Genomic DNA, 22,818 nt, shown 5'->3' on the forward strand with positions numbered 1-22,818 from the left:
CTTTCTATAAATCCCAGCAAGACTATTATTGTACCCTTCACAAACAGATATAAGTTGGACCTTGGTTCAATTACTATCGAAGGAACAAATATAAACTATTCCAATGAGGTCAAATATCTAGGAGTTGTTCTGGATAAAAGACTAAATTGGAACTCTCACCTTAAATCGGTGATAGACAAAGCCACCAGAGCCATGTGGGCATGTCGCAGTCTCCTGGGGAGAACATGGGGTATTGACTCCAAAATGATTCATTGGATGTATACAATGATGATTCGACCAATCATCACCTATGCGTCCCTTGTTTGGTGGCCCAAAACCACACAAGAAACAGCCAAGAAATTACTGGCAAGTCTTCAAAGGCAGGCCTGTTTGTCTATAACAGGTGCCATGCGAAACTGTCCCACAACCGCAATTGAAGCGATAGTAGGACTATCCCCACTGCATATATTCATATGGAAATGTGCAGCCAGAAATGCACTAAAAATGCAAATCTTGTCAAATAAGGAATACAGTGACTTTGGTCATATGAGTATTCTAAGAAAAATACCGGATAAGGATATTAGCTGTTCAGTAACAGACTACATGATTCCGAAACGGGTCTTCAATAGAAATTATGAGATAATTATCTCAGACCGTGATGAATGGAAAATTGGAGGACCTTGGGTTAACCCAAAAAGTCTAATATGGTTCACTGATGGTTCAAAAACAAATACTGGAGTTGGTGCCGGGATCTTTGGACCCAACACAAAAATTTCAGAACCCATGGGCAAATGGCCCAGTGTCTTCCAGGCCGAAATCCAAGCGATTTCGATCTGTGCACTGACAAATCTAAAAAGGGGTATCAAAGGGGCCCACATAGCTATATATTCAGACAGCCAAGCGGCACTGAAAGCACTAATGTCTCATTCTTTGGAGTCGAGACTAGTGGAAGAATGTGTAAACAATCTTCAAAAATTAAGTACAAATAATACGGTTGTACTTTGCTGGGTTCCAGGTCACTCTGGAATCGAGGGTAACGAAATTGCTGATGAACTGGCAAGGGCTGGATCGACATCAGACCTAATAGGACCAGAACCATATTGTGGTATCAACTGGGCGGAAGCTAAATCCAGGGTAGACCAGTGGGAACATACTCTCAGAATAGCTTACTGGGAAAGTAATCTGAAACTTCGTCAAGCCAAGAGGTTGGTTAGACCCTTTACCTACAAAAAGGAACTGATTAACTTACGAAAAGTAGATATCAGGAAAATAGTAGGCTTTCTTACGGGCCACTACTATCTAAACTATCATCTTAACAGAATTCAACTCCTCAGGGACACTGAGTGTAGACTCTGCTTTGAAGATGATGAAACAACGGAGCACTTATTGTGCGAGTGCGTTGCACTGGCTAGAACCAGAATGCAAATCTTCCACCGTGATCAACTGGATCCGGAAGACATAAAGATAGCTCCTATTACAGATATACTAAGGTTTATACGTATAGCAGAAAAATTGTTGGAAGAACACGGCTTTCAACCAACTCCCTTCCAAAGGCAGAGAACAACTAGGCAAACTAGAACCTGATGTAGTGGTCGGGCAACTTTCGCGGATGATCAGAAGGATCATCCATATTAAATTAGGTAGCTTGACACAAAAGATCTTTTAGGTCGCAGTGTCGGTCACTGGACCACCTACTAGGATAAAATTGAAAAAAAAAAAAAAAAAAATCTCAGCCATACAAAATTAACAGAAATAAAAATTTTACTCTTACTTCTCGAACCTACGTACTTCCGAGTGGTAGTCACACAATAATCCATTTGACGCAGCCAGTTGGTCGTATTAGAAATACTAAGTCTCAGTGTATGAGCCTGAAGTAAAAAAAAAACAAAAACACTTTATAGAGTGATTAATTTTGCACCACCTGTACTAACATTTATTTATTATATATATTTTCGTACGTTTAATTATTTACTCTTATTTCATCATCATTGTTTACCCCATTTCCGAATAGGGTTAATGTTAACAGATATGAATCCATGTTTAAGCGTTCTTCAGCGATCCGATTCCTGACTTCGCGAAAGTCAAAGAAAGTTTATTAAAGATTGTAGGAGCTGCAATTATCGAATACGTTTGAGCAAATTACTGTATTCTATTTTCACATTTTTGTTGTATTTTTTTAATTTTTGTTTTTAAGACTACAAAATTAGAATTTTGTTTTTATTTAAGAATGTTATTAATATCTCAAAAATGTTGTGTGATTAACCATACCTCTGAAGCATGTTGTGCTAGAGCTGCCCCGTACTAACAGAAACTTTGTATATGAGAAGCAAATCAAAAATGGTTTTGTGTGTTATGGTATGTATATGTACTGTACTATGTACTTTTTGTACCCACATATTCTTATTTTTATTTCATAAAAAAACTTTTGAAAATTGTGTAGGATTTCTTCCGTACTCACGATGGAATGCCCTTGCAGATGTATGTACGTACGCGTAGGTAGCCTTTTCAGGTTGTGCCATCTTTTTATTAATTAAAGAAAAACAATTGAGACTATGAATATATTTTTACCTATTTTTTACCTATATATTCTGAATAAGATTAAGTAAATACATTATACACTCAAGGTCCTGTGTCCTATTTCATCACTTCCTTTCTCTGTGCTTCCTCTGCGGATTCTATGCGGCAATTATATGTACATAAACGCAGGTTAAAAACAGAATTTAATGTTGTTAAAATGGCAGAAGAAACTACAATAAAATCTACATCCATGTAATGCATACATACATATATTCATATATAGTTACATGCAGATGCACAGAAAGGACTAAAGCGCAATGCCAATGAATGCAATTTTCTCATCACCCAAAAGCACACTTTGCTAACTTATAAATATGCATGAATAATATAAGAAAATGAAAAACTGTGAAAGCTGTGGGAAGGAAGGTGGGAAATATTTACTACTCACTCACTGGCTGTGTCTACTCAAATATAAGCGAATTATCGGAGGACCTGCTGACTCAACGGAAAGCTGATATTGCATTGTACTGGCAAAGTGACAAGCACACAAACGAACAGATTGTCGACTGGATGCGGTTATTTGTCAGATGCTGCAATAAATGAACTTGATGAGGTAACACAAGCAAATGTGGGCCGTTGGTTTCCCACTCTCCCACCTCGATGCACTTATAGCGACAATTGATGCGCTACATTGACATTGAGTGACATTAAAAGTATAATCTATGCGATTCACTTACAAGTATACACATTTATAACAATTTTACAGATAACTTAACAAACTAAAAATAAGCGAGAGATTGATTGACTAGCGGCAGCATTGAGAAGAGCAGGCAAATGTTTTGTTGAAAAAGATATGGTACATAAAAATTCATGCCTGTATATCACGGACGTTGAATGCTAGAATGGTTATGAAATACAGTGAAGGTATTAATTATTTCGAAAAAAAAAGAAAATATCAATTGAAGTAAACTGGTAAATTCAATGGAATACAAACAAATAATATTTATACATTTATTTAAAACATCGTGATACTATAGATTTTATATACCAATGCTGCATACTCAATTTTTCATTTCCTCGTCAATTCAAATTTCAAAGGACTTTAAATTTGTAAAGGAAAAAAGTCGTGGTGGTAATTTATTAACTTCATGGGAGGAAAGTGCAACTATTTTTTTACTATATTTTTATAAACGAGCGAGAATAACGGCATAATATTCATATATGACTACATATAAACCGTCTTGATGCCTAGATGTCAGTAGTGAATCACTTCTAGACGCATAAAAGTTATTGAAACATATTATGAAAATGTTCTTAAAAGTATGCCGCAAAATTTGTGATTATTCTGGTGGAAATAATCGTCCGAATGAGTCGATAATTCAAAGGTTGGTGAACAAATTTCAAGAAATTGGCTATATCGAGGACTAGCAATCTGGTCTTTTCAGACTAAAACAGACTAAAAACTGGGATGTTCTCCTGAGAATATTGCTACTGTAGCGCAAAGTGTTGCTAAACAACCTTCAAAATCGATATATTGGAATCGATATTAGGCATTCATGAATCGAATGTTTGACGGATTTTACCTGTAGTGGTGGTGGCTCATAGTGGATATTCAAATGATGCCATTTTTCACACATAAAAGCCGTATTTTTAATAAAAAAAAGTGAAACGTGAAAGAATTTAAACTTTTAAAAGTTTTATTTATGTATTAAAGTATTTAAAAAAAAATTTAATAAAAAGTAACAAAAAAAAAAAAAAAATTGGGTGATTAATTTTGTGCTACTTTGCACCTTTAACAAATATTTTTTCAAACAAGTCATTAGAATAATACAAAAATATTTGAGTAAACATTTTTCCAGCGACAGTATTGTGCTATGTTTGACTTGGCGGAAAATAAATAAAACTTTTTAGCAGTCAGATATGTACCCTTTTCGTTTGGTATCTATATTAATAGATAGAGTAAGCATAAATATTTAAAATCATTTGTTGAAAATTATAAATTTTAGGAAATTCAATGCCCTTAAAAAATTAAATTGTTTCAGAAAATGTAAAACTGAGTATACAGCATTTTCAATATTTTCCATATCTACAGTTTCACGTGTATATGAAATTGTTATGAAATTATTATTATTAGAGTTATAGAAATGTTAACACAATTATTTCAAATTTACTGCTAATTAAGTTGTGCCAAATTCCGATGAAACAGTTATTCCATAAACGAATATTATTAGGGCCATGGTCATGTACTGAGCTCATTTGATGTTAACTTGTAATAAATTATTAGAAAATTGCTCAAGCTGCCAAAATTTAGAATTTATGTATTGCCAACACAGCACTTCAGGTGAAGCAGCGACGACAATGGTCGATTCACACATACGCACAGTAAAATATAAAAAAAACTCGCTTTCCTGTTTTCTTACTACGATTACTCATTGGATAATGCTCACATTTTATGAATATATAAAAATTTCATATCGAAATTAGTTTTTAGGATTAACAGCTACGCAATGCGTGCGTTGGTTCGATATATTTTTTTTCCGTTTCGGAAAGATTTTACGGAATGGAGCTTCTTGTAAAATCAAGTAAGAGATTTAAATATTTTGCGTTGGCTATTTTAGCAGTTTAGATTCAGCAGAGACTTTTCGTTGCTTACCACGCTTAGATAAGGACAAAATTCAAAGCATAAAATTCCACAATTTTTCACAAAAAGCAATATGCTTTATAGGCCACAAATGGCTACTTTAGGAGATAAGTAGGGTAATTTTCAGTATGAGCGATTCCATGTCACATGATTCAAGTATTTTCGACAATGTTGTAAATTTTTCTGAAAATTTATTTATTTACGAAGTAAACTGGAAAAAATATACAAAAATTATAGTCTTGATATTTTTCAATGCTGAACATTTTGGTATGGTGTTATTTTAAGTAAAATAACTTCGGATTTAATACTTCAAAAAGTTTTTTCCTTTTCATTTTTAGGATAAAAAAACACAAAAATTTTTTTGGAAAACCATTTTATCTGTTTGTCAAACATTTTTGAGAAAAAAATACTTTGTAATTTTCTTAAAATTTCAAAGAAAAAAAATGTTTTTTTTAATTTTAAACAATAAATGATAAAATTTTTTTCAAAAAAACTTTTTTTAAAGGGTACTTTTTATCCTAAATGCTTTACCGTTTAACTGCTTAAAAGAACCGAAGATATTTCACTTGAAAAATCGATATATCAAAATTTTCAACCTGTGATAAATCTCAGAACTATTAATTTGTTTTCACTAATTTTGCAGTTTACTTCTAATTAAACTAAAACCTATAGATCAAACAATTTTCTGAAAAATGTAAAATACGACAATGTTCAAAAGTCGTGGATAACTTGACAAGGAAACGCTTGCATTATTTATATTAGTTTGGGGGAAATACATTATTTTCTCAGTAGATGTCTGTAGTGATCGATGTCTCGTAGAGCGTCGATCAAACAATTTAAAATTTTTGTTCGTAGTCAAGGTGACATTTCACCCAAAAAAAACTCTTTTGCTGTTTTTTTTTCTTCAGTTCAGTTGTGAGCTACAGGGTGTCATTATGGAAATCAACAAAGAGAATATTCGGCAATTTTATAGTTTTTCTTTAATAAAGGCGAGAATGCAAGCCAGGCCGCTGAAATTGTGAAAGGTGTTTATGGTGCCGATACTGTAACGGCTAATTACGTGCAATTTTGGTGTAGTCAATACATTCAGGCATTTTTGTCATAAAAGAAGGAAAGAAGGTCATAGAACATTTAAAGTCACAGAATCGAATCGAAGAAATTACAGAAATAGCATCGCCCAGGAGCTAAAGACCGGCCATAAGCAGTTTTAAGCCATTTGCCCAAATTTGAATTCAAAAATAAGCTCGATGTTTGGGTGCCACATTAATTAACACCAAAAAGCATGATGGATCGAATTTCCATCAATAAAGCCTTGACTAAACGGAATGAAATCAATCCATTTCCCAAACGGATGGTGACTTTGATGGGATAAGAAATCGTTACCTTTTTCTCTGGTTGTTTACTACTGTGACAGTGAGTGTTGTAAGGGATGCCCGTTTTGTAATGGTAAGGCTATTTCTGCTTGTTCCACCAGTTTAGAGGTTGTTGTGCTTGGATTGGAGCTTGGCTATCCGAAAGAAAGCGATATTGCACTTAAAAGATAAGTCCGCTATTAGTAGCCCACAAGCTTCCCTATTGCCAGTACTTCCGCCTGGAAGACACTGCAATTATTGCGAAGACGCACAGACGAATGTATAAGTATACCAACACCACAATACAATTTGGTCCATCTGTGTAGACTGTAGTGTGGAAATTGTTGAGTAAAACTACTTTCTACCTCTACTCCCGAGATGGAAAGAGAATGGAAAAATTCCTATTGAATGTCACCGTTGAGATGATGGTATTAGTTTTCTCCGAGGTTTCTGAGTTTGTCGTAATAATAGACTGGCATGGGTATAAGTTTTTTCCCTCTAGCGACCCGCTTCATTTAACCTAAATGCGCTCAGGTAGGCGAAGTTTTGACCCGATTTCACCCATTTTCAATACCAACCTAGTGTGCGTAAAGGATAACAAGTGTGTCAAGCGGAATCTCATTTAGTTTCAGGAAAAATGATTTTTGACCGTTGCTTCATACAATTGGTACTACTGTTATACTCTTGCTCGAACAATTCACTGCCCGTACATGCATGAATATATTGGTAAGTATGAGAGAACCATTGCCTTTCGTTAATTCAACCGACTACCAAGATTTCAAAAGTTATGCAAAAGGCAGTTGCCTGCTTCAGTAACTTAGACAAATGCCCAAAGTTAGCAAGAATGCAATGCAAATTTAAATCAAGTTGATAATAAGATGCCAGTGTACATGTCTTAATTTATATAGGCTTAAGCTTAGAAATACTTGTATATACAAGTGCATGTCTTTGAGTTCGTACGAGATGAATTGTGACTAATAGTTCTATGATAGCATCATCAAATAGATATTTGCATACAAGCACATAAATTTATCGGACGTACAGAGGAATTTTTAAAACTACATAGTTCTTCAAATGCACTTTTCTTTGCTGATTACCATAATTTTGAATTTTATAAAATTGACATCTGATTTGAAATCATCGGCTGCAACATCCTCTGAGTAATCAGTTTTATAAGCTTTTCTTATAATAACTTGCAACTCGATCGTAAGCCCTGGGTTTTAAGAGTTCATCCCATTTTATTCAAAGGTTTTTATTTATTTTTTGGAACTGCTTCAAGCTTTAATATGGTTGTTAATTGAAGCCTTTAGTGTGTCAGAATTTTGACAAAGGGTGAGTAAAAATATCCAAAACTACGTTTTGATTGGGTATTACAAGCAGTTTTCTCAAAACCGTGAAGTGATGGGCATTTTTGGTCCCTAGAATCAGGCATAGGGCTCAAAGGTACATTGGAAATCTGTCTCATATCAATGAAGACAACTTTGTAAACTTTTAAATTATTTGTTATATGTAATTAAAATTCAAGTATCCATCTGCGATTTTGATGTGAAATATTTTTACGTTTAATAAGTAACCTCCTTAAACACATTTGCTTACCCAAAAGGCTGGACTGATTTTCCCACAAACAGGTCATATTCTTCGGTTGATTTCTTTTGAAATACTTGTTAAAATTTTACACTGAAAAAGTGACAGGAACTAAAAATCGCAGTGTATGCAGTATGCCAGGTATTGACAATATCCATATTTTACAAATCGTACGTGAGTCAATGTGTCTCTGTTAGTTGTTTAATTCAATTAACCCACAGAGAACTAATGTATCAAAAGTAGCCACGAACTTAGCCAGCCAGCTCAACCTAACCTAACCACGAACTTAAGTGTGCCTTGTTTTATAAAAATTCGAAAGAATAAAGAAATTTTTATTGAAAAAAAAATTTAATCTAATGTTTCTTTTAGAAGGTGAATTTGTTTCAAAAGTTGTTTATTTGATAATACATTTGGTTTTGGGTTGAACAAAGTTCGGCCCCTCTAGTTAGCCAACAGGCACCCAGTGTCATTGCTTATCTCATAGTTTACAATTAAATTCAATGCACAGCTTTTGAAGTTTGGGCTAAGTGAATTGCTATTCTGAGCAATAGTTAGGCGGCACTCAAGGCCTTGTTATTCTTTAGGTTAAGTTGTCATTAGTTTTTGAATACCAAGGGGTATATCTGAGAATGAAGTAGCGGATGCATTGACTATGGGTGGTGATCTCGTTCTGTATAGGACCGAGACTTTCCTTTACATAGGACAACATACCTTCAAACAGGAGCTGAAGAGCGAAGTGCTAAGGCTACAAGAAGTAAGCTGGCACAGAACTATGGGGCTATATCAGGCGAAGTTTTTACTGGGGGGGTATAATCAAAAGTGTTTCAGGCAACTTATAACCCTCTTCATAGGCAAACTCAGAATTGACCAATCCCCGGAAACTTCAACACACTTCTGCCGGAAGAAGGGCATATACGCTCAGCACAACCTTGCTCCATCTTGGGCTTATTGCTCCTCCAATGTTGGATAATGCCTGTTATGGGCTGAGGGCATAAAATACCTTCGAACCCAGGGTACATGGTGTATACCTCATTTTGATTCATTCGTTCATGGGCTCCCAGTAACTTCATTATTTGGAGTGCCTTCAATTACACTTTTCTTAGATTCGATTACAAATTACTGCTCTTCTCCTTACGTGATCATGGTAAGCTACAGCCTATAAAGTGGTTTCTTCGTATCTTCAGAATTGATGCATACCAGTGAATACGTAAATTTGTTCATTACTTGCGGGGTGTTCAAGTTTTACTTAAAAATATAAAATATTGTATAGACATTTCTATACGTACATAAGAAGAAAACTGAGATCCTACTAGTCAAAATATTCAACTCTAGCCAAAGTGCTTGATGGGGGGAACCAATGTTGATTGGGGGAATCAATAGTCAGTTCAGTGAACTAAATTGTCTTTACTTGCCACACTACCTACACGTTGCTCAAAATATTATTACCGAGTCATCATTCTGAGTGTCAAAAACGTTTACCGCCATATCTTGTTATGAAAAATTTCTGAAGAAAGTTCGACAAATTAGCATGCAAATTCACAGCACAAGCTCTCTACCAGAGAAATATCAACTCACCGCAGATTTCAGCGATCAACTCGACATTAGGATTCAATTCAACTCTAGGATTCAATTAACTCAGAAATTGAACACATATGAAATCGCTGCTTGCAGACAAAAAAACCTGTTCGCGCTTATATAGGGTTTTTCAGTAAGAGCGCTTCAACTTTTGAGCTTTTTTGAATAAAACACAAACGGTTTGACTTTTTTAACTAATTTTTTTTTATTATCGAGTTTGAATATATACATTTAAGTATGAAATTCGATTTCTTTTGCATGACCACCGCGTGCACGTTTTACGAAGTCCAATCGTTGAACCCAATTTTCGACCACTCTTTTGCATAAATCGGCCGAAATTCCAGCAATTTCGCGTTCAATATTGGCTCTGAGCTCACAAATCGTCGCCGGCTTGTTACTGTAGACCAATGACTTCACATAACCCCAAAACGGGACGGCTTGTTAAATGGACCGTAAAATGGCCGTAATGCTTTTAAAGTAGCAGCAACAGAACGATTATTTTCCTTATTTTGCACGATTTGCAATCGTTGCTCAAGTGTGTAGCGTTCCATGATGAAATGTATACTAATGAAGTTTACAAATGACAAGCGAAAAATAAAAAATATTGCGTCATTCGCCCTCCCTATCGGAAAAAAGTTGAAGCGCACCTATTGAATAACCCTATATATGAGCTTTGGAGCAGATAGAAAATAGACACAATTTTGGTCGTAAAGTAATATTTTCACATCAAAAGCTCCGTTAATAAGAAAAACTGCTTTGTTTAGGCGTCTAACTGATTAGTGTGATGCCATTATTGGCAAATCAGGCCATCATTTCCTCTGAAAATGAAAACGGCAAGACGGCTATTTTTAACGAGAGGTGCTGTAAATAACCAATTTTTTTGATAACATACAATATTAATTAATAAGGGCGCACTCTGAAATTCAAGAAGACGCAGCAAGAAATTCGCCATGCAATTTTTTACAGCTTTCGACGTAAACCTAAGCCTGTGACAATTATCAATGAATTCAAAACTGCATATAAAAGAAGCGCAAAAATTCAATACTGGATATTTTTCCCTTGAGAACTAGTCAGCTAAATGTGCCTCTGGTGAAGATGATGATCCGCAAGGGACACAAAAAATGATAGCTTATAAATTGGGCTTAAAGACGAGGGCAGAATCCCGAATACTGCGGACTAATTTACAGCACAGCTAGAAATCTTCTCGGTGGGCCCTATGAATTTTGAATGAGAGTCAGAAAAAGGTTCTTTTTCGTTTTGCTCAACATTGCCTAAACGGGTTCGAAAACGGATAAACTAGCATCTTTAAGAGATAATGAAATTTTGAAGCACAAGGGGGAAATTCACCGGTTAAAGCTAGGCAACAAAAACCAGCAATGAAAAATATGATCTCGATTTAATTTAGCAAAGCAGAAATGGTAGCTTTTATCCCTCTATATAGTTTAGAGGCAGTAATTGCAAATGATATACTGAAAACTGCTTACCAAAAGTTTGCGAAAATTTGTTGGGAAATAGAGAGAAAGAGGAATTGCGCCGCTACTTTTTCCACCACGATAATGCGCCAGCTCACAATGCTCAAATTGTAAATAACCTGATTGCGCTTTCTGTTCGCCATATTCGCTAACACATAGATGATACTAGTTTTATTGCGTTCACCTCATTTCAGTTAGTACTAACTTTAGGACAGCTGTTAAAATTTCATGTCATTCTATTCATTAGTTCGTGAGTTATTTTGCTAATAGTGACGCTACTTTTGTTATTTTCCAAACAATGGATCACAAATAAATTCGTGTTTTAATTATATACCACTTCATGATGAGAAAAATTACCGTTCATCGAAGGAATGGCTTGAAAAGTGTTATGGGGACTCCGCACCATCAGAAACAAAAATAAAACAATGGTTTTACCACAAACGTGGGCGTAAGGACACCGAAGTTGTACAACACAGTCGGCGTCCAAATGAGGCGGTAACACCAGAAAACATCAACAAATCCACAAAATCGTTGTGAATGATCGAAAAGTGAAGTTGCGTCAGTTAGCTGACAACGTAAAGATATCAAAAAAACGTATTGGCTATATCGATGGCTTAATATAGAAAAGGCGTATCTACATTTTTTTCGAAATCGCGTTTTTAATGTATTCTGGTAGACCACTGTCAAATACACCTCCCCTTAAAAAATTAGTGGGCTATGATCGCAAATAACGGATTTATAGTGTATATAAAAAAAGCCCTAACTCATTTGAAGTTTTTTTTGAAAGAAAAAAGCCCTAAGTCTTTTAAAGCATTCGCGAAAATAAATTTTTAGTTTGTTTTGGGAGATGTCCTGGGAGCAAAAGAGGCAGTATGTTGCAGGTCTTACAAACTTTTCTGAAACAAAAAGGAAAACGTCTTAAAATTCGAGACGGAATCAGTCCATATCATATTTCTTGAGTCATAATTCAAAGCGATTACAAGTGTGCCGTGAAATGTTTTATTCAACACTAGGAGTAAAGGAAAAGATGGTTGAAATTGGATTAGCAGTGGTGGTAAACACGGTGCTCAATGCAGATCTAAAAAAATTTCTTCCAGCAGATTGCCACCATTTTTATGATAATTTATCTTATAAAACGTAATTTGTTTTCAGTATAATAACATCTACCTTGAAATATGTATTTTAGTTTTAATTATTTATTTATTTTACTTCAAACATGAATTATTATAATAGTTTGTCCGAATTTTAACTTACAACAAAAAGCCCTAACTTAAATTTATTTTCAAGAAAAATAATAACAAAAAGCCCTATCTCAGATAACTTCAAAGAAATTAAAAATAATAACAAAATTATACCAGAATTGAATTTGTTACCTGTTTTGAATAAAAATTGCAATAGAAATGTTTTTTGCATCTTAAGTTTTTAAGGTTTTACTCAGTTTTTTCCTTCCCCTGAAAAGTAACGAAAAGTGTAGATACGCCTTTTCTATATTAAGCCATATTGCAAGAGCATTTGACTATGCTAGAAAGCTCTGTTCAAAGTGGATGCTGCGTTTCTTCGCTGTTTTGTTTCATCAACACAACGCATCGTGTCACAAGTCAATCAAAACCTTGTGTTAGGAGGGTTAAATTTCAAGGACCTATGTTGAATGTAAACCACACCTAAACGTCAAGTTTTTTTCTGCATTCCATTTGACATTTTTAAATTTCAGATTAATTCAATTTGAACCATGGAAAGATACACAACCGAGCAACGCGTTAAAGTTATTCAGGCTTACAGGTATTATGAAAACGGGCGTTCAAATCAAAATGCATATCGCGGACTTCGTGATTTTTTCGGTCAATTTAATCGTCCAAATGTGCGTACAATCGGAAAAATTGTGCAAAATTTGAGCAAACCGGGTCTGTAGGAGATATAAAAACACCAGTGCATGCTCGTACAGCTCGTACTGCAGAAAATATTGCTGCTGTTCGCGATAGTGTTGTTGAAGAGCCGTCCACCTCAACTAGTCGTCGTGCCCAACAATTGCACCTCTCACGCTCGTCGTTGATGAACATTATGCATAAAGACTTGCATTTACACGCCTACAAGGTGCAATTGACTCAAGAACTATTGACCATTTCAAGGGGCGTCAATGGTTAGAATGGTGGCAGGAAATGACAACAGTGAATGCCCAATTTTCGAAGAAAATCATCCTCAGTGATGAGGCACATTTTCACCTTAGTGGATTCGTCAATAAACAGAGTTGCCGCATTTGGGCGAATGATAATTCAAGAGTGATTACCGAAAAACCAATGCATCCACAAAGAGTGACTGTTTGGTGCGGTTTATGGGCCGGCGGCATCATTGGGCCGTAGTTTTTCCAAAATGAGGCCGGTCAGGCAGTAACTGCGAATAGTGTTCCCTATCGTGAGGTGATAACGAACTTTTTATGGCCCGAATTGGAAGATATGGATGTAGACGATATGTGGTTTCAACAGGTTGGTGCCACTTGTCACACAGCTAACGAAGCAATGGCTCTTTTGCGCGAAAAATTTGTTGGCCGAATAATCTCACGTCGCGGCGATGACAATTGGCCGCCAAGATCATGTGATTTGACACCGTTGGACTTCTTTCTTTGGAATTATTTGAAAGAAAAGGTGTACGTCAATAAGCCAGCAACAATTCAAGAGCTAAAGGATGAGATAATTCGGCACATTAACGGCATAGAACTTCAATTATGCCTCAGCGTCATCGAAAATTTGGACCATCGGATGGAGGTGTGCCGCTGAGGCCGCGGCGGCCATTTGGCTGATATTTTGTTCCATACGTAATTTCCTAAAAAAATTGTATTTTATTCAAAATCAACTCCGGTCCTTGAAACTTAACCACCTTTTATATATAAAATTAAGAAAAATTTGATGGGGAAAGTCTTGGGCAGAAAGGCAGAGATAATTAATGCGGTTAATGTAGAACTTGACGTGATTTTGAGGGCTGTGTTTAACAATGGATCTACGGATTGAAAAAAATGCATTGAAATTAATGGTGATTATATGGAAGATTAAAAGTATCAAACTAAAATTATTCTGGTAATTTTTTTTCTATGCAACTTACCGAAGTGTGTGCTTGAACAACAAAACCCTCTCTTGGTTGCGCGCATTGCCAAGTAAATGAAACGGTATAAAGTTATGTATTTTATTTCAATTCCGACCTTGAGCACAACTTACTCAAAGTAATATTTACAGTTTGACGGCCAACAAAATAAACAATGCGTTTCAACTAATATTTTTTACGGTTGGACTAACCAAATACATTATTATTATTATTAGAAGGCCATTACGCACTGCGACCAGAGCTGATCTATTGTGAAAAACCAAATAAATATATGCGCGTTTCATGAAATTTACCGGCATTTCCCCAATTTTAAGTGTGCTTTTGTCATTCCCAAAAGGGTCAGCAAATCTGTCAGCTTAACGCTAATACTTACAATCAACAAAAGTAAATGGGTATAGTATTATCTCTCCTTGTTCAGCGTTTGAAAAGACATGTGAAGGCAAGTAAAGGGTCAGGGTAAAAAATCAGATTCAAATTATCATGCCACCATGGCATGAACGCTAAGCAACACTAAAATTAGATTTTCAGAGCTCAAGAAACACATATCCGGCAGGTATATGCACAAACATGTCAAACTCGAGTAAAGCGCCTAAAAGCAGGCAAAAGAAAAAATGGCTCACGATTCTCATGCGAATTGCGTTAACCACAAAAAAGGAACTTTCGAAATGAGTTTTTGAAAAAGAAAACTTTGAGCAAAACTTTCAGGCACAAGGTGAAAATGCAGCAGCTGTTGGTTGGTTAGATTCCCAATAGGTATTAACATAATAAATAAGTGGTAAGCATGAAGACTAGGGTTGTAAATGATGCGACGCCTAAGCAGAAAATGATTAAAGTTTTCTAAAATAATGATTACGTCAGTTTAAATGCAAAATAATGCACTGGAAATCAATTGATCTCAGCTAGGGCACATTTTTAAACCAGAAAGATATTTTATTAACATATTTGTACGATGATTTAATATAAGGTACTCAAAATGGCAAATACAAGATACGCAAGCACATGAGAGTTTTAACGGATGGGCCAATCATCAAAACTTTTATTCGAATCCATTTTTCCACTTCGGTATCACTCCTCGCAGCGAATTTTCTGTCAGCTCTTCTATGGGTTGAAAAAGAGATACCCCAAAGTTTGGAAAGAGAAAAGAGTTAGCCGCAGTGATATCAAGTGAATGCAGTGGTTGTGGAACTATGTGGGTCGAGTTTTTGGGCAAAAAGTCACGTAAAATGCATAAACTTTTAGACGACACATGATTTTGATTTAAAAACTGAGAGTTCTTTTTCAACAAATCTGCTCTCTCTCTCAGCATAATCCGCATATACCGTTTTTTGTGTTGTTGTTGTTTGAGTGGAATCTGCGGTCGGCGTAGTCGAATGGGTTGGTGCACGACTACCATTCGGAATTCAGAGAGAACGTGGGTTCAAATCTGGGTGAAAGACCAAAATGAAGAGAAATTTTTTCTAAAAGCGGTAAAACCTCCGAGTGTATTTCTGCTATGAAAAAGCTCCTCAAAAAAAATTTCTGCCGTTCGGAGTCGGCTTGAAACTGTAGGTTCCTCCATTTGTGGAACAACATCAAGACGCACACCACAAATAGGAGGGGAAGCTCGGCCAAAAAGGGTGTAAGCGCCAATTATATATAACTATATATACTCGTATATATAATCTACTATTTTGGTGTTGGAGTTTTGAAGAGTGTTATTTCCTGTGGTTACTTCGTTGGGTCTAGAAGAAATTAAGAGACCTTAATTCCAATTCTGAAATTTTTTCAATGTTATTGAGGAGTGGTTTGTCTAAAGCTCGTAATCTCGCTCTTCACAACCGCGGATTATTGCAAAGATAATAAAAATAGTTTCCTTCTCCCCTGATGCTCCACAACTACATCATAGGCTTTTCTCAGTTTTTTCGTAAGCAAGCCGCATTCACTAGCCCCATTACGTAAGCAACTCAACTCACTCTCAAATCCTGAGAGCCAAATTCCTGAAATCACTGAGAGCCCGTTAACGGTCTGATGTTAGCCATACCTCTGCATTCTATACATCGTGGTGTTGATACTACACACCTCCGAACCTCGTCACGTGCTCTCCTGAGTTTTGAAATGTCGGGTGGACTATACCCAAGCAGTATTTGGGTTTTTGACGTGTTACAGTCAGTATAGTTATAGTATATGCATTTATGGACATTGCACAGGTTGGTAGGCCCTTCCATCATCTACTTGCAATGCTGTAATAGTGAGCCTCTAGTTGCGCCTTAATCCGGCTGAAGCGAACTTCGACTATCTCTGCTTCGGTCGAGCTTAAGAAGGATCCCAGCCTAGCAAGCTTCTCCGCTTTCTCGTTACGTTCGAAGTTCCTGTGGCTTAGAGCCCATACGAGAGTGATATCGAACTATTGACTGTGTGAGGTGAGTTCCTCTTTGAATTTATGTACCATTAGAAATCTGTTTTTTTTTTCTTGATAACCCTTTCAAGTGACCTTTTTAAATGAATACTGAAGGACTCTGCTTTGACAAAGATGGGTTTCACGCTATAGCTGATTGGAATATATTTACTACAATGTAAGCACTCCCAATAGTTTGGTCATAACTGCTGATAGAGTAACTGTACAAGAGTCTGACTTCCAGGTACAAAAATAATAGGCAGAACAAATATCTTGCCACTAGAAAACGGAGATGTTTCCTACAGAATAAATATAAAAAGAATTTTAAACAAATGACTCTTGTTCAAAAGCTATTGATTTTTTATACATAGTTATTGAAAAATGTTTATTTTTCAAATGAGCAAAATGCAATATTTGCAATAATCTTAAGCTCTTCTGACGAAGCAGTTTTTAATTTCTCGATTGCGGCAAGTCTTCAGCCTTATATGGACTTTTCAGTTTTGCTAACAGCAAGAATCGGAGAGGTCCAGTTCTAGTAAATACGATGGCCTTCACCAAAAAATCACGAGGCATCCTGTCGTTGTAATCGGAGAAAGCAGTACATAAAACTTACTCATTTGACTAAACTTTTTTTCGCACGATTCTTCTTTTCGCTTTCACTTTGAAGACTAGGCTTTGTTTTCAACATCAAAATTATGCACCCATATTTTGTCACCAATTATGATCATTTAGATCAAATTTAAAAAGTCGTTGATGTGATTCATTGTGATTGGGAGCGATATTTAGACGGCAATTGTGTTTGGTAAAAATTTATTGTAGTAAAAATAAAAAAAACAGCCTTAAATCTGCAAAAAATCCCAAAATTGCGAAATGTGAAATATTGTTGACATATATTGAGCGCATAAAGTCAAAATTATGAAGCACCACTTTTTAACAAGTTTCGACTAGTTATTGATTTTTTTTAATTCCAGTTATTTTTTTATAAAACAATTGCTGCATTCTATAAGAAGGACCAAATTTCGATAAATTTTCGTGAGCATTTTAAATTTTTCAATAAGAATTTTTAAAATATTTTTGGGTATGCAGTGTATAGCCTCTTAAATTTTATTATAAAAAGTGAAAGTTTAAAGTGGCTAAAAATTTTGCTAATTTTTATTAATTTTTTCCCCCGACAATGTTGCTCATTTTCTCTTTATAACAAATACACCACATTTTTTATACGTAGAATATGCCCACTACCGTTGAGAAAAAAATTATTAAAAACTAACGAGAATAACAAGAATAAATTGGCTATAAAACTGCATAGCCAACGTCTTTTTTTAATTCTGCATAAAACATGAAATTTCGATAGAAATTTTACATAAAGTTTGAAACTTGAATTTGCGTGCTGTTTTGTTAGAGAATGAAATATATTTTAATAAAAAAAATAATTAAAATTAATTTGAAAAAAAAATATGTTATCAAAATTTGCCATCTTGATGACCTTGCCATTATGTCACTCACTACACGAGTATGTACTGAGTGAGAAAATAATAAAAATAGGTGGTCAAAATATAGGGTGTTCAAATTATATTTATAAAGTTTTCAAAAAAATGTGCACAAACGCACGAAATACGCAAAATGTATATGTTAAATGTTGACTTAAAAAGTATACGCTCTATCTATGGCGCAGTTTAATTTCCTACGGGCCACTTTCGCCATGCTCTGCTTAGAAATGCACAGGCGTAATTCTGACAATTTTCAATTCACAAAGCCATAGCTTGCAAATGTGGTTAGAATAAAGTAATTCGTAATGCTCAAGCAAAAAGGTGCCATGATTCTGCTATCTACATACGTTAATCTAACTTGCGTATGCAGAATCAGCGCACTTTTGCCAACTTAAATTTCACTCATATACTTGCATTGTGCTACCCATACCCAGATGTTTGTGTGAGTAAGCCTGTATTGGATTTGCAGCTGCATTTGAAGGCTTTGACATTTAAAAGAAATCCACCCATTGACAATAATTCATAGAAGCCTCACATAATATTATTAAAACATATTAAAAGAGAATTGGAGTAACTTTGCTGGGTGAGAGAAAAGAGCAAATGAAAAAACAGAAACCATGACTAAAATAAAAAAATGTCTATTCTGTTTGCGACAAGTGCTGCATTTAAATGAATTATGCTCGGCCGATTATGTGACATCTGCATATTCCTCGGCCTTTTGTGCACTTTGTGCCAGTTAATCTGTATGCTGGGCACATAGTTCACATTACGTGGTATGGCCAGGCAGCACAACTAACCAATACACATACACAGTGCAACAAAACAATAAAACACATTTATGTATATAGAGTTATGTCGACGACCAACCCAAATCTTCTTAACTTATTGTATTTCCATCAACGTCACATCAGCATCAACGTCATCTTCAACTTGCTAAATGAAAAAAAAAATTCCTTCTATTCCGACAAGAATTACAACAGTAACGGCAACCACAAGTCCATTATCATTTTCAACATTATCCGCCAGAGTACTCGTATTACAGTAGACCACATAATCGCCATTTTCCGCTTCCGTATCCGTTTCCTTTCCTCACGTGTCTGTTTATTACTTTTTTCTGGCAAACTAAGCATTCACGATTTTTATTATAATTTTCTGTCATCAACAGCGTTCACTAAGCAATGCGGTTTGGAGCTGGGAGGCTACTGTCTATCTATCAGCTTCACTGCCAGCAGCAGTAGAGGCCACTTGTTTGGTTGTGAGCCAAGCGCATTTTCATTCGCGCTACGAGTTAAATTTGTGCTTTTGGTTAAGTCGCAAGCAGCCGCCCGGAGCTACATCAAGTTTCTTGCATTTTTCTGTGTAATTTGTAGATTCCTTTCGCTTCCTAACCCCGACTTCTTCTTTCGAAATTCTGTTGTGTCTACTTTGATATTTATCTTGTTTCAATTTTCCATGTAACGATTACAGTTGGCTGTCACTCAATTCTACATCACGTTAAAGTAGCTATAGCCTCATATTCCTTAAGCCAATAAAGACCCTGAATCATTTATCTTTAAAACGGCTTACAAAATAGCCGGCCAGCATAAACGAGTATAAGCATTGCTGCAGGTGTGAATCAATCTTCTTGGCTAGTTAATGTGAATAGATAAATGCAGCGGACTTATCCATTTTATTACGCAAAAATGGCTTGTAGTGTAAATCTTATAAGTTCGTCATAAGTCTTATAAGTTATTGTATCGAGTGCTTAGGTGTTCAGAGATGACTGTAAACAGTTACAGAACCTTACACCTATACGAGGGTTGCCTTTTGCATTTTTGTAAAATACATTTTTCTGTTGATCCATAGATCGTGCTGGCTTACGTCTATGCAATCGTCACGGGTGAGAAATTTTGGATTTTTGCACATCCAGAAACAGAAAAGCAAAAACGACATTAGGGGTGTTCTAAGACGAGTTTAATCCAACAAAAGTTGTTTGCGGAAGAAGCAGCTCAAAGCAAATGGTCACCTAATTATTTGGAAAATCTGATCACTGCATACTAGAAAATTTTGCTTTGAAAATTGGTTGAAGCGAATGCAGAAATGTTTTGACTTCCAAGGAGAATATTTAGAAAAACAATAAGTCCATTTTCATTATTACTTTATTGTGCGTGTTTTCATTTTCAGGCAACCATCGTATTAATTAAAAACTAAAAAGAAAACAAATATAAGAATTATTGGTTACAAGGTATAAGCCTTGAGAAAATACAGATCTGGGAAGTAAAAAGTCTAGGTCAATGATTCTAAAGATGCTGTTTAGCTTATTGAAAACTCTAGTAATGAGAGCAATGAAAACTGTGAAGGATGTTAAATCTTATTTGCTCCAGGGTAAAAGTGTGTTTAATTCCAGGAGGACTATTTGAGAACGAGATAAAGCAATCAGAAGCACTTATAATGTAATAATTTTAACATAAAAACTTGCATTGTACACTTTTAAATTAAAAACAAACTCTCTTGGTCTTATAATTAATTCGTGCAGTGTATTTATATGACAAGTCATTGAGACAATAGAGCCTGGTTGTTCTCAAATACAATTCGCTAACTTCCAACCGATTATGTTTTGCTAGCGCTGCAGGAGTGATATTAACATTGATTCCCGAATCTGTAAAAACTGTACCGAATAGAAGCAATTTTAAAAAGGGCATACTTTAATGCTTCAGTGGCACTGATATGCCATCTGCCCTTAGATGACAAACAATATACGTGGGAGACTATATTCGCGTCCATTTCTTTTTTCCATTTTATTTGTACCCACGAGCTACATACTTTCTTCTAGCTAAGCAATATATACCCCCCGAACTCTTTTTTTACGTGGTATATTTTACACGATTTTGAAATAACGAGGTTCACCAATAAGAATTAATACATATTTTTACGCGATTTTTTTGTTCTAGCACGAGTCCTTGCACAATTTTTTAATTTCTAATTTTGACAGTGTCTTATAAAAACTTATCTATAGCAACAAAATACAATTGGGAGATTACCGTAACCCCCGGTATACATATATAAGTAAACTAACCGTCGGTGGGTTTATGCTCATAGATGTGTCCGTGACTTGTCTATTTTATGGCTTGTTTACTTTACGGAGAGTACACGATTTTTATTATCGCTTTTTTCTTTATCTTGTTGTACTTCAGCTTGAATACAGCATTTCGTTAGTCAGTATTGTGTTAAAGGGTTCAGTTCGTAGGACGTAATAAATAATTTCCATAAAGTTCTGTACGTTAATGTTCAAATTAAAGTTTTTTTAATTAGGTAGTGAAATTTTTCGTTTGATTTGTATTGTTGATAACTTTTTACTACTAAAAAAGGTAATAGGTATAGTGGTAAATTTTCGGTTTAGAAATGTTCTATAAGTAATATTAATTTACATCGTTTTTACAGTACCCTTATCAATAAAATGCCTAAGCAACAACAACATATTCCGAAGCGACAATCAATTTCGTTAGGAACCAAAATAAAAATCTTAGACTGACTGAATAGAGGCGAAGGTCCCACATCTTTTGGCAAAGTTTTTGGTTTAAGCGAAGCGACTGTAAGAACAATTAGAAAAAATGAGAATTCCATTCGAAAATCAATAATTTCTGGATCGGAACTTAGTTCTAAAACATTTTCTTATAGTCAAAATCCTACCCTGGGGGGAAAACGGAAAAACACATTGTGTTTTGAATGGAAGATAAAAAAAAAATACCTATTGATGGGAAAACTATAAAAGAGGAAGCATTTAAAATGTACAACCAACTTCAGAAATTTGAACCCTCAATAACTCTTCAGGCAACGAAGAAAGTGGTATTTAATCCAAGTGAGGGATGACTGATAGATTTTCTAAAAAGATACGCATTTAACAATGTAAAAATAAAAGGAGAAGTAACATCAGCAGATGAAAATGCTGCAAAAACATTAGGATAAATTAGGAAAAATAATTGAACAAGGCGGTTATACTTCAAATCAAATATTTAATGTCGACGAAACGGGATTCATCTGGAAGAAGATGTCTAAATGAATGTGCTTAGCAAAATCTGAAAAATCAGCTGGTGGTTTTAAAGAGGTTAAAGATTGGGTAACGTTTTTCTTTTGCAGTAACTCATCTGGTGATAAAACGTTAAATCCACTTTTAATCAACAAATCCCTTATGCCACGAGCTGTAAGAGGTAAGAACATTAAATACCTTCCAGTTCATTTGATGGTGAATAAAAAGGCATGAATGACGGCTGATCTGTTTACAAATTGGTTCAACAACTGCTTTGTTCCTGAAGTCCAGGAATATGTGGAACAAAACGGTTTGGAATCCAAAGTACTTTTGCTCGTTGATAGTGCGCCCAACCACCTAGTGCTGGATCAATTAAATATTCAATTTGTGTTTTTGCCGCCTAACACCACCTCGCTGCCACTCGATCAGGGTATTATGACAGCATTTAAAATGTACTACACCAAGCAAACGTTTAAATATATTATATTTTAGATTCAGTAGAAGAAAAAAATTTGAATGTTATGGAAGCATGGAGAAAGTTTACGATTATGGATTATATTACACATGCTTCTTTTGCTTGTTGGAGAAAGATTTTGCCAGCATTAGTAAAAAGTGGAAGTTTCGTACAAAAAAATCAGCCGTGTGTTCTGAAAGTTGTGTCCCACTTTTTATATAGTTAATGTATTTGGTAGGTCCATTGTTTTTTTCCGAGTTACAGCGGCTATTGGGTTTGAGTAA

The 22,818-nt window shown here is 35.3% G+C and overlaps 1 protein-coding gene across 5 annotated transcripts in view; it reads right to left on the reverse strand.

Moving 5' to 3' along the window:
• LOC129251489 (guanylate cyclase soluble subunit beta-1) overlaps window positions 1–22,818 on the reverse strand; it is a 227,492-nt gene that overhangs the window by 11,465 nt on the left and 193,209 nt on the right. The window contains exon 15 of one of the 5 annotated variants that reach the window (XM_054890837.1): window positions 1,829–1,847. The exons of the other annotated variants lie outside the window; for them this stretch is intronic. The gene's annotated coding sequence lies outside the window, so the exon portion shown is untranslated. Of the gene's footprint in view, window positions 1–1,828; window positions 1,848–22,818 lie in introns of those variants that run through there. 5 annotated transcript variants of the gene reach the window in all.

The sequence above is a fragment of the Anastrepha obliqua genome, chromosome 1 (genome assembly GCF_027943255.1).
Source record: "Anastrepha obliqua isolate idAnaObli1 chromosome 1, idAnaObli1_1.0, whole genome shotgun sequence".
NCBI classification, from domain to species: Eukaryota; Metazoa; Arthropoda; class Insecta; order Diptera; family Tephritidae; genus Anastrepha; species Anastrepha obliqua.